Source organism: Carcharhinus amblyrhynchos, chromosome 10 (assembly GCF_965287045.1).
Source record: "Carcharhinus amblyrhynchos chromosome 10, sCarAmb.v2.hapA, whole genome shotgun sequence".
Taxonomy (NCBI): Eukaryota; Metazoa; Chordata; class Chondrichthyes; order Carcharhiniformes; family Carcharhinidae; genus Carcharhinus; species Carcharhinus amblyrhynchos.
The window spans coordinates 45,052,988-45,065,870 of record NC_137333.1 but is presented as its reverse complement, the minus strand read 5'-3'; the positions used below and the strand labels follow the sequence as shown (position 1 = coordinate 45,065,870).

At 42.2% G+C, this 12,883-nt stretch overlaps 1 protein-coding gene across 1 annotated transcript in view; it reads right to left on the bottom strand.

Annotated features, from left to right (window-relative positions):
- Positions 1 to 3,295, bottom strand: part of ccdc82 (coiled-coil domain containing 82) — a 72,419-nt gene extending 69,124 nt beyond the window's left edge. The window contains exon 1 of the mRNA XM_080196961.1: positions 3,032 to 3,295. The gene's annotated coding sequence lies outside the window, so the exon portion shown is untranslated. The remainder of the gene's footprint in view (positions 1 to 3,031) is intronic.
- Between the last annotated feature and the right edge of the window lie 9,588 nt (positions 3,296 to 12,883).

Below are 12,883 nucleotides of genomic sequence, written 5' to 3'. Positions count from 1 at the left end.
GAGGCTGGGTCCTTGAAATGACACATGAGCAGAGATTTCTGAGGAAGGTGACAAAGATAATGACAAATGTGGCCACATTATAGTGGTTGAAAGGAGTTTTAATCCTGTAATGAATGGGTTAATTATAGACCCATTTTAATTTTGAAGTGCTCAACAGTGATTGCACTTCAATAATATGAGGAACAGATTGGATAACATGTTGCCTTGAATGACTAAGTAGTTAGGATCAATGTAACGTTAAACAATATAAAAGTGCTCCTTATGTTAGGTTTGGTGGATGGTGACACTGAAGTCACTAAAGAGAATTGTAATTCCATGTAAGATAACTGGAGTAATCCATTTTATAAGTACTGATGTAGTCTCTGGTGTAATGCCAATGTTGTGAGTAAATCTCTGATAAGAGGTGGAAACGAAACTTGACATGTGGATCAATCAACATAAAAGCCATGTTTCTGCAAGGCAATGGATTTCAGAGGGAAGCGAGGGAGGATGAAAGGAAAGCAAAAAGAGAAGGGAAACTGGGACTGCCTGGAAAGTCATACTCAGACCTTAAAGGAAGGTGCTGAGGTTGGAGGTGATAGTCAAAGGCCCAAGTATTTACATTGTAACAAAGTGGGACATCTTCATGCACAGTGCTTGAGGTTACATAGGAAATTCATGGGACTTATTGGAATACAAAAGGGTGATTCAGAAAAAAAGAGCCCCAACTGGAAGTACAACAGATTAAGTTGACTAGTGATGTTCTGCAGGGATCCGTACTGGGACCCCTGCTGCTTGTGATTTATATAAATGACTTGGATGAAAACATTGATGGATGGGTTAGTAAGTTTGCAGACGACACTAAGATAGGTGGAGTTGTGAATAGTGTATAAGGTTGTCAAAGGATATGGATCAGTTGGACATACAGGCAAAGAAGGGGCAGAGGGTGTTTAATCTGGACAAGTATGAGATGCTGCACTTTGGGAGATGAAATGTTAAGTGTAAGTACAAGGTTAATGGCAAGACTCTGAACAGCATTGATGTACAGAGTGATCCTGGGATTCAAGTCCATAGCTCCCTGAAAGTGGCTACACAAGTAGATAGGGAGGTAAAGAAGGAGTATCGTCAGGGCATTGAGTACAAGAGTTTGCATGTCATGTTGCAGCTTTATAAAACTTTGGTTAGGCCACACTTAGGAATATTGCATTCAATTCTGGTCACCCCATTTCAGGAAGGATGTGGAGGCTTTGGAGGATACAGAAAAAATTTACCAGGATGCTGTCTGGAATAGAGGGTCCGAGCTAGAAGGAGATGGTTGATAAACTAGGGTTTTTTTCCTCTGGAACGGCAAAGGTTGAGGGGAGACCTGACAGAAGTTTATAAAATTATGAGAGGCATAAATAGGTTGGCAGTGAGAATCTTTTTCCCAGAGTTGAAATGTTTAATACTAGAGAGCATGCACTTAAGGTGAGAGGAGGAAGTTCAAAGGAGATGTGTGAGGCAAGTTGTTTTTACACAGAGAGTGGTAGGTGTCTGGAAAGTGCAGCCAGGGGTGGTGGTGGAGGCAGATACAATGGGGGGTGTTTAAAGGACTTTCAGATAAGGATATGAATATGCGAGGATTAGAGGTATATGGACCAAAGGCAGGCCGAAGGGATTCATTTAATTTTGCTTCACGTTCAGCACAACATCATGGGCAGAAGTGTCTGTTCCTGTGCTGTACTGTTCAATGTTCTATAAGTTGTAGTGTTAACTACAATTGAGTCTGAACACTGTTGTGAGCTCAGGGGAGGTGATTGAGGGACAAGAGGTTCTCCATTTCCAACACGCCAGAGATCCTATTCCGCAGTCTCCATGACTCTGGAGCCACAATTTTGCAACCTCCACTTACCCCCAAGACTCTATTTGCCAATCTTCATCTCTTCCTTCAAAAGTCTTATTCTCCAGCCTCCATTTCTCCACTGAGGATAGTATGGGAATGTGCAGCTGAAGTAGAAGATCAGCCACAATCGTACAGAATGGTAGAGAAAGGATTAAGGGCTGAATGGCCTTCTCTGGCATCTACTTTTTTCTTTTATACAATAACGTCAGGGGGAACTGCAGGAAAATTCATATAATTTGATGACTGATTTCACTTTTAATTATTTGGCAATGAATTGTTTTCAGGAAAATCAAAAATGTTCCAAGTCACAGCTGTGATATCACTTGCTCTGTGGCAAAGTGAGATTGAGATATGGGTATAAAGTTTATTTATTTATTAGTAGGCTTACTGCAATGAAATTACTGTGAAAATTCCCTAATCGCCACACTCCAGAGCCTGTTGGGTAAACTGAAGGAGAATTTAGCATGGACAATGCACCGAACCAGCAGATCTTTCACACTGGAGTACACAGAGGAAACCCACACAGACATGGGGAGGAGGTGCAGACTCTGCAGACAGTGACTCAAGCTGGGAATAGAACCCAGGTCCCAAGTGCCATGAGGCAGCAGTGTTAACCATTGTGCCTCTGGGTCACCCATGTTAAATTTCTGTGAACCAGCTGGGACAGGGGAAAAGAGCTTTTTATTTTCATACTAAGCCAGGAAGTCATGTCATTGAAACGACCACAGTAAACGCTGGAAAATCGCAGCAGGGTCTGACAATTTGTGTTTTTGTTTCAGATTCCAGCAGTAATTCGCTTTTTTCTAATAGAATCATGTCAGCGACTTTCCCGCCCCGCCCCCGCCACAAGTGGAATGGAGCTATTCTGGGGCTGCCCAGGATTGGCTGGAGAAATCGGGGAGTTGCCCGGTGATTGGCTGGAGAGGTCTGGGCGCTGCCCGGTGATTCGCTGGAGGAGTCTGGGAGCTGCCGGATGATTGGCTGGAGGAGTTGGAGCTGCCCGGTGACTGGCTGGAGGAGTTAGAACTATCCGGTGATTGGCTGGGAGAGGGTTCTGTTGAATATAAATCAACTCCGGGAAGCACTGCGCGGATTATGGCGCAAATTGTTGTGTTTACAAATGTAATGGATCCGGGGCAACTGCAAACAATAATTAATCCTTGAACTCACCACACTAATGTCCTGCAGCAGCTGCTCCTCGGATTTCACCTTGTTAACGAAGGATTTTGTCTCTTGCTGAAACACCAATAACATTTCCACTTCGGCCTCTTTTTATATCAAATTTATCGCCCGTTTTTGGAGACTGAAACGGCCTTTAGCTCCGGGCTCAGACACACCCAGGTGTTTGTCTGCGGCTTCAGAAGCGGCCGCGATGAGTGGATAATCAGACAGTGCAATGAATGGGAAGCGCCGCCTGGCCAGACCCGCAGTGCGGGGAAGTCAGCTGCAGCGTCCGCAGGAATGGAAACACCCAGCAGCTAAACGGCAACAGGCAGCTTTCCCAGTGAAACTGAAAGTAAACGCGCCTGGCTCCAATAGAGGAGCTAAAACAGGGTTACAGAGATTCCGCCTCTCACTGACATCGTTACATAATGCGTAGAAGAGAGAATGTTTCAAAGTGTAAAATACTTTCAAAACGTTAATGCGCTGGCAATTGCCATATCGCCAACAAATCCCCTGAAAAGACTTGCTCTGTTGCTAATAAATATATTGTCACTAACTTACAAAACAGAAAAGTGATATAAATTTTTCTGTAATTCTTTTTAGCACTTCACGATCTTTCCACATGATTCACTTGTACAGAATCTGCTACATATTCACCTGAGTGAAGTTTATTTATTTGTTACAAATATTATATTAACACTGCAATGAAATTACTGTGAAAATTCCCAAGTCGCCACACTCTGGCGCCTGTTTAGGTACGCTGAGGGAGAATTTAGCACAGCCAATGCACCTCACCAGCACGTCTTTCAGACTGTGGGAGGCAACTGGAGCACCTAGAGGAAACCCATGCAGACACAAGGAGAACGTGCAAACTACGCACAGTGACCCAAGCTGGGAATTGAACCCGGGTCCCTGGCCCTGACAGTGTGAGGCAGCAGTTCTTGCCATCGTGCTGTGGTTGTAGAAATATTAAAATTGTTGTGCAATATGATTCTCAAATTGAATTTTCAGTTTTCATCAGGGCTGACGCAAGAGCGTTAGATTCCTAGGCAAGTCTCCAGCTGTGCCCAATCCCCCATCTCCCTTTTCAAAATGAACATTGTGCATCTGTATGAACACAAATTCTGTCCATTTACCTTACATGAAAATGAATAATTTTCTGATACTGATTACACATTTCTCATTGTTCACAGGAGATGTACTGGAAGAAATGCACAAGTGTTCCTGCAGCAGATAAATTTATCAGATAATCTTTTGTGCAATTTACACAATCAATAATCATTGTGATAGATAGAGCTGGATTAAATTACATTCTTTGATAGTTACTGGTTCACAGTTCTGGTACAGTTGTGTAAGTGTGCAAATTTACAAAACTCGCAGAAACAGAGTGAGGAATGTAATATGACAATTTGGGCCAGATTGGAAGTAAATGTTTTGAGATGGTTATTCATATCTGTGGAGTCCAGGGGTGGTCTTTGGTTATTGGAAATGCTGTTGTTATATTCTGGCATTTGCTTAACATTTGTTAATTACATCTAAACAGGTTAAAGAATAGGCATTTTGTAAAATCATAGAATCATGCAGCACAGAAGAGGCCCTTCAGCCCATCAAGTCTGCACCGACACATCAGAAATACATAAACTCCCACCTAATCCCATCTGTCAGAGCTTGGCCCACAGCCATGAATGTTATGATGTGCCAAGTCTCATCCAGATACTTTTTAAAGGATGTGAGGCAACCCATCTCCACCATCCTCCCAGGCAGCTTTTTCCAGACCGTCACCATCTTCTGGGTAAAATGATTTTTCCTCACACCACCCCATACCTCCTGCCCTTCACCTTGAACCTATGCCCACTTGTGACTAACCTTCCACTAAGGGGAACAGCTGCTCCTTATCCGCTCTGTCCATGCACCTCATAATCTTGATCAGGTTGTCCCTCAGCCTTCTCTGCTCCAGTAATAACAATCCCACTCCAAACTCCATTCCCATACTCTTTTTTTAAATTCAATTATAAGATGTGAGTGTTGCTGGATAAGCCAGCATTTATTGCCCTGCCCATTGCCCTTCAGAAGGTAGTGGTGAGCTGCCTTCTTGAAACACTGCAATCCTTGAGAGGTAGGTGCTGTTAGAGAAAGAGTTCCAGGATTTTGATCCAGCGACAATGAAGGAATGGTGATATGTTCCCAAGCCAGTGACTTGGAGGGTGGAACTTCCAGTTGGTGGCATTCCCAGCTATTTGTTGCTCTTATCCTTCTAGATAGTAGTGGTCATGGGTTTAGAAGGTGCTGCCTAATGAGCCTTGGTGAGTGTCTGCAGTGCACCCAGTAGATAGTACACATGACCTCTGCACGGTGGTGGAGGGATTGAATGTTTGTGGAAGAGGTAACAATCAGGCAGCAGTTTTGACTTTGATGGTGTCAAGTTTCTTGAGTACTGTTGGAGCTGCACTCATCCAAGCAAGTGGAGAGTATTCCATCACACTCCTGACTTGTGCCTTGTAGACATGGACAGGCTTTGGGGAGTCAGGAGGTGAGTTACTTATTGCAAGGTTCCTAGTCTGCTCTGGTAACCTGGTGTTGTGAGACTTCTTACTGCTCTGGCAGTATTTATATGGCTAGTCCAGTTCAGTTCCTGGTCAGTGGTAACTCCCAGGATGTTGGTAGTGGGAGATTCAGTGATGGTAATGTCATTGATTGTCAGGGTGCAATGGTTAGATCCTGTCTTGTTGGAGATGGTCATTGCCTGGCATTTATGTGACGTGAGTGTCACTTGCACTTGTCAGTCCAAGCCTGGATATTGTCTCTCCAGAGGTGTTTTGGAGGCTTGAGGACTGGGAACTCAAGTACAAGAACATCAGCCTGTGTGTTGCTAACTGATTTTGAAGAGGAGTTTCAATCTATAAGAGGAATATTGCTTGAATTTGAACTATTGGAGCTAGATTAGCAGTTAAGAATTATATTTTCTGATGTTTATGTATTTCAGTTGGCTAAAATTAAGCTAATTCATTCATTATAGTTAAACTGTATTATTTAATAAGTTTTTTTGATAAAAGCTTCCTAATGTGTCAACAGAATCACACTGGAGTGAAACACCTTAATCTCACACTAATGCTCAAACAGAAAAACTGTTGGGGTCTAGTCATCCTTCATAATGTACCATGGGATTTCTGATCCATAACTGAATACCACAACTCTCTGAAATATCTATGCTCTTCTAATTCTGACCTCTTGTATATTCCTGAATATAATCACTTCACCATTGGTGATTGTGCCTTCAGCTATCAAGGCCTCAAACTCTGGGATATCCTCCCTCCATCTCTCCACTTCACTTGCCTCCATTAAGGCCTACTGCTTTTACCAAGCTTTTGGTCATTTAACCTAATTTATTTTCTTACATAGCTCATTGTCATAATTTTATATTACACCCATGTTGCACCCTGGGCCATTTCCTTTACATTAAAACCACCGTATAAATATATTGTTATCAAGGAACTAAGAACCTGAAGTCGCTCTAATCATCCACACATTCCAGCACTTTTATCTTGAATGTGTACTTGCACAGTTGCAGAGTGGTTAGCACTGCTGCCTCTCAGTGCCAAGGACCCGGGTTTGATTTCCAGCCTGGTGCTGTCTACGCGGAGCCTTCAAGTTCTCCCCGTGGGGTTTTCCTCTGGATGCTCCAGTTTCCTCCCACAGTCTGAAAGACTTGTTGGTTAGGTGCATTGGTCATGCTAATTTCTCCCTCAGTGTGTACCTGAACTGGCGCCAGAGTGTGGTGACAAGCTGATTTTCACGGTTACTTCATTGCAGTGTTAAAATAAGCCTACTTGTGCCACAAATAAATAAACTTCCATGCTATACACAGAAATTCAAACTTGAACATGTGGGAAATCAAAGGCAATTCGAAGGTCCATGACGACGACATCTGCAGGAACTGTGTCCAATTGCAGCTCCTATCAGACTGCACAGATTGGTTGGAGCAGAAGTTGGACACACTTTGGAGCATGCAGGAGCAGGAAAGCATCATAGGCTGGAGTTTTAGAGACATGGTCACACTCAAGGTTCAAGCGGATAGGTGGTGATTGCTAGAAGGGTCAGGCAGACAGCTCAGGAGTTCCCTGTGGCTTCCCCTCTCTAACAAGTAAACCATTTTTGACACTGTTTGCGGGGGGAAATTGCCTGTCAGGGGATGGTGACAGCAGCAGCCAGAGCGGTGGCATCACAGTTGGCTCAGTTGTACAGCAGAGAGGGCCAAAGTGCAGTAGAGCAGTAATAATAGGGAACTCAATGACATAGACTTTTCAATGACTGCAAAAGAGACTCCAGGATGGTGTGTTGCCTCCCTGGTACCAGGGTCAAGAATGTCTCTGAGTGGGCGTGGGACATTTTCAGAAGGGAGGGCAAGCAGCCACAGGTTGTGGTATACATTGATACCAACAACATAGGCAGGAAGAGTGATGAGGCCCTGCAAAGGAAGTTCAGGGCAGTAAATAGTAAGTTAAAAAGCAGGACCTCTAGGGTTGTTATCTCCAGGTTACTCCCTGTGCCACATGCCAGTGTGGCTAGGAATAGGAAGATAGTACAGTTAAATATTGGTGGCTAAAAGGCTGGAATAGGAGGGAGGACTTCAAATATGTGGGTCATTGGCAGGTGGGACTTGTACAAGAAGAATGGATTGCACCTACACTGGAGGGGCATCAATATCCTGGCAGGAAGGTTTGCTAGTGTCACTTTGGAGGGTTTAAACTAGTATGGCAGCAGGTTGGAAACCAGAGCAATAGGTCAGCAAGTGAAATGACCAAGGAGGAGTTAGACACAAAGGCCAGTAAGACTAAATGGAAAAACAGACGGGGAGACATTACTGAATACGGCAGATCTGGTGGTCTGAAGTCTATTTGTTTTAATGCGAAGAGTATGGCAGCTGAAGCAGATGAACTTAGAGCTTAGATTATTACATATAATTATGATGTTGTAGGAATACAGAGACTTGATTGAGAGACAAACAAGACTAACAGCTTAACGTTCTTGAATTTAGATGTTTCAGGCGTAATAGAGAGGGATATAAACGAGGTGGAGAAGTCATGTTACTCGGGAGAACATTACAGCTGTACTTCATCCAGCAAAGCCATATGGTTAGAGCTCAGGAACAGGAAGGGTGCAAATCACATTGATGGGGTCGTACTACAGACCTTCCAACAGCCAGCGGGAAACAGAGGAACAGACATGTGGACAGACAATGGAAAGATGTAAAAGCAACAGGCTTGTTGTGGTGGGTGATTTTAATTTCCCTTATATTGACTGGGATTCCCTTAGTGCGAAGGGCTTGGATGAGGGGGAATGTGTTAGATGAGTCCAGGAGGGTTTCTTGAAGCAATATCTAAATAGTCCAACTAGGGAAGGGGCCAAACTAGACTTGGTATTGAGAAATGAGCCTGATCAGGTGATCAAAGTTTCAACGGGGAAGCATTTTGAGGAGGAACTTCTTCACCTAAAGGGTTGTGAATCTGTGGAGTTCCCCGCCCAGTGAAGTAGTTGAGGCTACCTCACTGAATGTCTTTAAGGCAAAAATAGATAGATTTTTGAACAGTAAAGGAATTAAGGATTATGGTGAGTGGGTGGGTAAGTGGAGCTAAGTCCACGAAAAGATCAGCCATGATCTTATTGAATAGCAGAGCAGGCTCAATGGGCCAGATGGCCTACTCCTGCTCCTAGTTCTTTATGTTCAGGAACAGTGGCCATAATTATGTAAGTATTAAATTACTTATAAATAAAGATAAGAGTAGCCATTAGGTGAAATACTAAATTGGGGGGAGACTTGCTACGACAACATTAGGCAGGAACTGGGAAATGTAGATTGGGGGCTGTTGTTTGAGGGTAAATCCATACCTGTCATGTGGGAATCTTTTAAAGGCTAGTTGATTAGAGTTCAGAATCAGCATGTTCTTATAAAAATGAAGGATAAGGATGGTCAGATTTGGGAACCTTGGATGACAAGAGAAATTGTGAGGTTAGTCAAAAAGAGAAAGGAGACATATGCAAGTTTCAGGAAACTGAAGACAGAGTCCTCGAAGAATATAAAGAAAGCAGGAAAGAACTTAAACAAGAAGTTAGGAAGACTCAAAGGGGCCATGAAATGTCCTTGACAAACAGGACTAATGTAAATCCCAAGGCATTTTAAATGTATATAAGAAGCAAGAGAGTAACTGGGAAAGAGTAGGTCCACTCAAAGACAAAGGAGGGAATTTAAGCTTGGAGTAGGAGAAAGTGGTTGAGGTCCTTAACAAATACTTTGCATTGGCTTTCACAAAGGAGAAGGACATGGGGTACGTTGATATTCTAGGGCATGTTGATAGAAAAAAGGAGGAGATGTTGGGTGTTTTGTAAAGCGTTAAGGTAGACATATCCTTGGGACCTGACGGAATCTATCCCAGAATCCTACAGGAGGCGAGGGAGGAAATTGCTGGGACCTTGTATGAAATCTTTGTATCCTCTTTAGTCACAGGAGAGGTGACTAAAGGATAACCAGTATTGTTCCTTTGTTTAAGAAGAATGTAGCAGGAGATGCTGAAACCCCTGCTCTTTAAGGAGCTTTTAAAACAAACTAGACTAATGTAAAATAGGGACCATAATGTGCCTTATATATACCAAAGATATCACAATGTGCCTCCTACATCTATTATATGGAGGTATTGCCTTAACCACATATATATCCAATAGTAATAGATTTTTAATACTTTTTTTAACTTTGAAATGTAGTTTTAAAGGTTTTTGTGAGCTCTGGCCAAAAGCAACTGCCCCACAGTATAGTGGGAAAAAGCAGAACCAGACAGTCACATTCAAATGGAACAATGAATTATAGAAGTTAATCAGTGAAAGGCTTTGGAAGACTTTGCAGCTATGAGGTACTAGATAATGGAATGAATAGATGGAATCAACTGCTAATTAAAATGAATAGGAACATTCCGGCCCTCACTCGGCCTAATAAGGCATCAGTTAGGCAGGATGATTCCCTTAGTTCTCACAAAATGCAGGTGGCGAGAGCAAACCTTGAACCTGTCAGACCTACATAAGCAGGTTTGCTAAGCAACAAAGGAAAGACTTTTGGGTACAAATAGCCAATGAATTCCTAATTATGCTGGGGGTAGAATGCTGTTGGCCAAGGTAGATAATGTGCATTAATGTAATTGGACCATCCAGTTTGTACGACAGATTGGGTTGCGAATACGAATCTTGGAAAATAGTATATTCATGTTCATGTGATGTTAATTTAGAGAGAAGTTGGAATCCACTTTGGCGTCTCCCAATGCGTATTGGTTGGATAAAGAACGTCTTTTACTGCACACTGTCTCTCGCAAGTTTTGTATTAGCTGAATTTGGCTAAATGCAGGACCCCTAGAGGGAAGCCCCCAGAAAATTCCCCTAACAAATGGACAATCCAGAAAATTACAGGCTTGTGAGCCTTATATCAATTGGACAGGATTCTTAGGGACAGGTTTACTCATAATTGGAAAAATATGGACATATTAGTGATAGGCAGTATGGCTTTGTGCAGGGGAGGTTGGGATTGAGTTCTTCTGAAGAAGTGACAAAGATGATTGATGACAGAAAGACAATGAATGTTGTCTACATGGATTTTAGCAAGGCCTTTGACAAGGTCCCAGTGGCAGGCTGATACAGAAGGTGAAGCCATATGAGATCCACGATGAGCTAGTAAGATGGATACAGAACTGGCTTGATCATAGAAAGAAGTCTCACAACACCAGGTTAAAGTCCAACAGGTTTATTTGGTAGCAAAAGCCACTAGTTTTCAGAGCACTGGCTGCCACTTTGTCAGGTGAGTGGGAGATCTCCACTCACCTGACAAAGGAGCAGCCAGCTCTCCAAAAGCAAATGGCTTTTGCTAAGAAATAAACCTGTTGGGCTTTAACCAGGTGTTGTGAGACTTCTTACTGTGTTTACCCCAGTCCAACGCTGTCCTCGCCGCATCTTGATCATGGAAGACAGAGTAGTTGTGGAAGGGTGTTTTTCTGACTGGCAATCTGATCACTAGTGTTCTGCAAGGATCAGTTCTGGGACCCGTGTTCTTTGTGGTATATATAAATGTTTGGTGGAGAATGTAGATAGTCTGATTAGTAAGTTTGTGGATGACACAAAGGTTGGCAGAGCTGTGGATGTGAGGAAGGTTGCCAGAGGATACAGCAGAATACATATAGACTGGAGACTTGGGCGGAGAAATGGCATATGGAATTTAATCCCGACAAATGTGAGGTGATGCATTTTGGAAAGTCTAATGCAGGAGGAAAATATAGCAAATGGCAGAATCTTTTGAAGCATTAACCTACAAGAGATCTAGACATACAGGTCTGCAGTTCCTTGAAAATGGCAACACAAGTGGATAATGTGGCCAAGAAGGCATATGGCATGCTTGTTTTCATCAATTGGGGCGTAGAGTATAAAAATTGGTAAGTCATGTGCAGCTTATTTTGGCCACACTTGGAATATTGCGTACAGTTCTGGTCGCCAGACTACTAGAATGATGTGGAGGCTTTGGAGAGCGTATACAAAAGGCTTACCAGGACGTTGCCTTGTTTGGAGAGAATTAGCAGTGAGGAGAGATCGCACAAACTTGATTTGTTTTCAATTGAATGTCAGAGGCTGAGGGATGACCTGATAGAAGTTATGAGAAGCATGAATAGAATGGATTGTCAGAGTCTTTTTCCCAGGGTAGAAATGTCAATTACTAGTGGACATAAGTTTCAGGCAAAAGAGGGAAAATTTAAAGGAGATGTGAGGGGCAAGTTTTTTTTACACAGAGAGTGGTACGTGCCTGGAATGCAGTGCCAGAGAAGGTGATAGAAGCAGATACAATAACAATGTTTAAGAGGCATCTCAACAGATACTTGAATAGGCATGGAATAGAGGGATACGGATCGTGTAGAGGCAAAAGGCCTTTAGTTTAGAAAGGCGTCATGTGTTGGCATAGACTTGGTGGGCCAAAGCACTTATTCCTGTGCTGTATTTTGATAGCAAAATTTGCCAATGGCATAAAAGAGCAAATTTAGCAAATAGTGAGAAAGATTTAAAGTAAACTTCAGGGGAAATAGATAGCTAAGTACAATAAGCAGTTAGTTTGCGGAGAAGAGTGAGGTCATGCATTTTGAGAACAATGTCCCTGTTTGTGGCATCAGTAAGTATTGACATCGTGCTGCTTATGTCAAAGTTTAAATCATATACACTGAGCAGAAATGAAAGTGGATCCAGCAATGGCTATTGGGGAGCATTATCTCCAGCCTTTCTCCATTCCGAACAAGCTACACCTTTTTCTTTTGCTGCTTCTCCTGGAAGCAACTTTCTTCTAATATATTATTTTAATCCAATTAATTTTACATTTAACATATTGTACACACTGATACACTTGTTGAAATTTGCTACATTGCAGTACAATCGTTCCTATTTCTCCTGAAATGTTTTGTTTTTGCCATGATTTATGACATTTAATAAATTATCTGTTGTTAAAAGATTTATGATTTTAATTAATGCATACAGTGTTTTAATCATTTAGTTTTTCACATTTATTACCTCTTGATTTAATTTTGTAATATATTTGAATGTGAAAGAAAGCAGAACAACTAAAATATGTTTTGCAATATAGAGAGATTTGTTCAGATCATACTTCTTAATGAAGAAGATTCAACCATTTATCAAGAGTATGCACTGTTCTGATTGAACTAATCAATAATTTAATTCAGAAGTGGCATTTGAGCAATGATGCATGCACCATAAATGACATGGGTTGAAAGGTAACTGCCATTTGTGGTAATAAAAGTGTTTAACTGAAAGCTATTTATCATTGAGGTT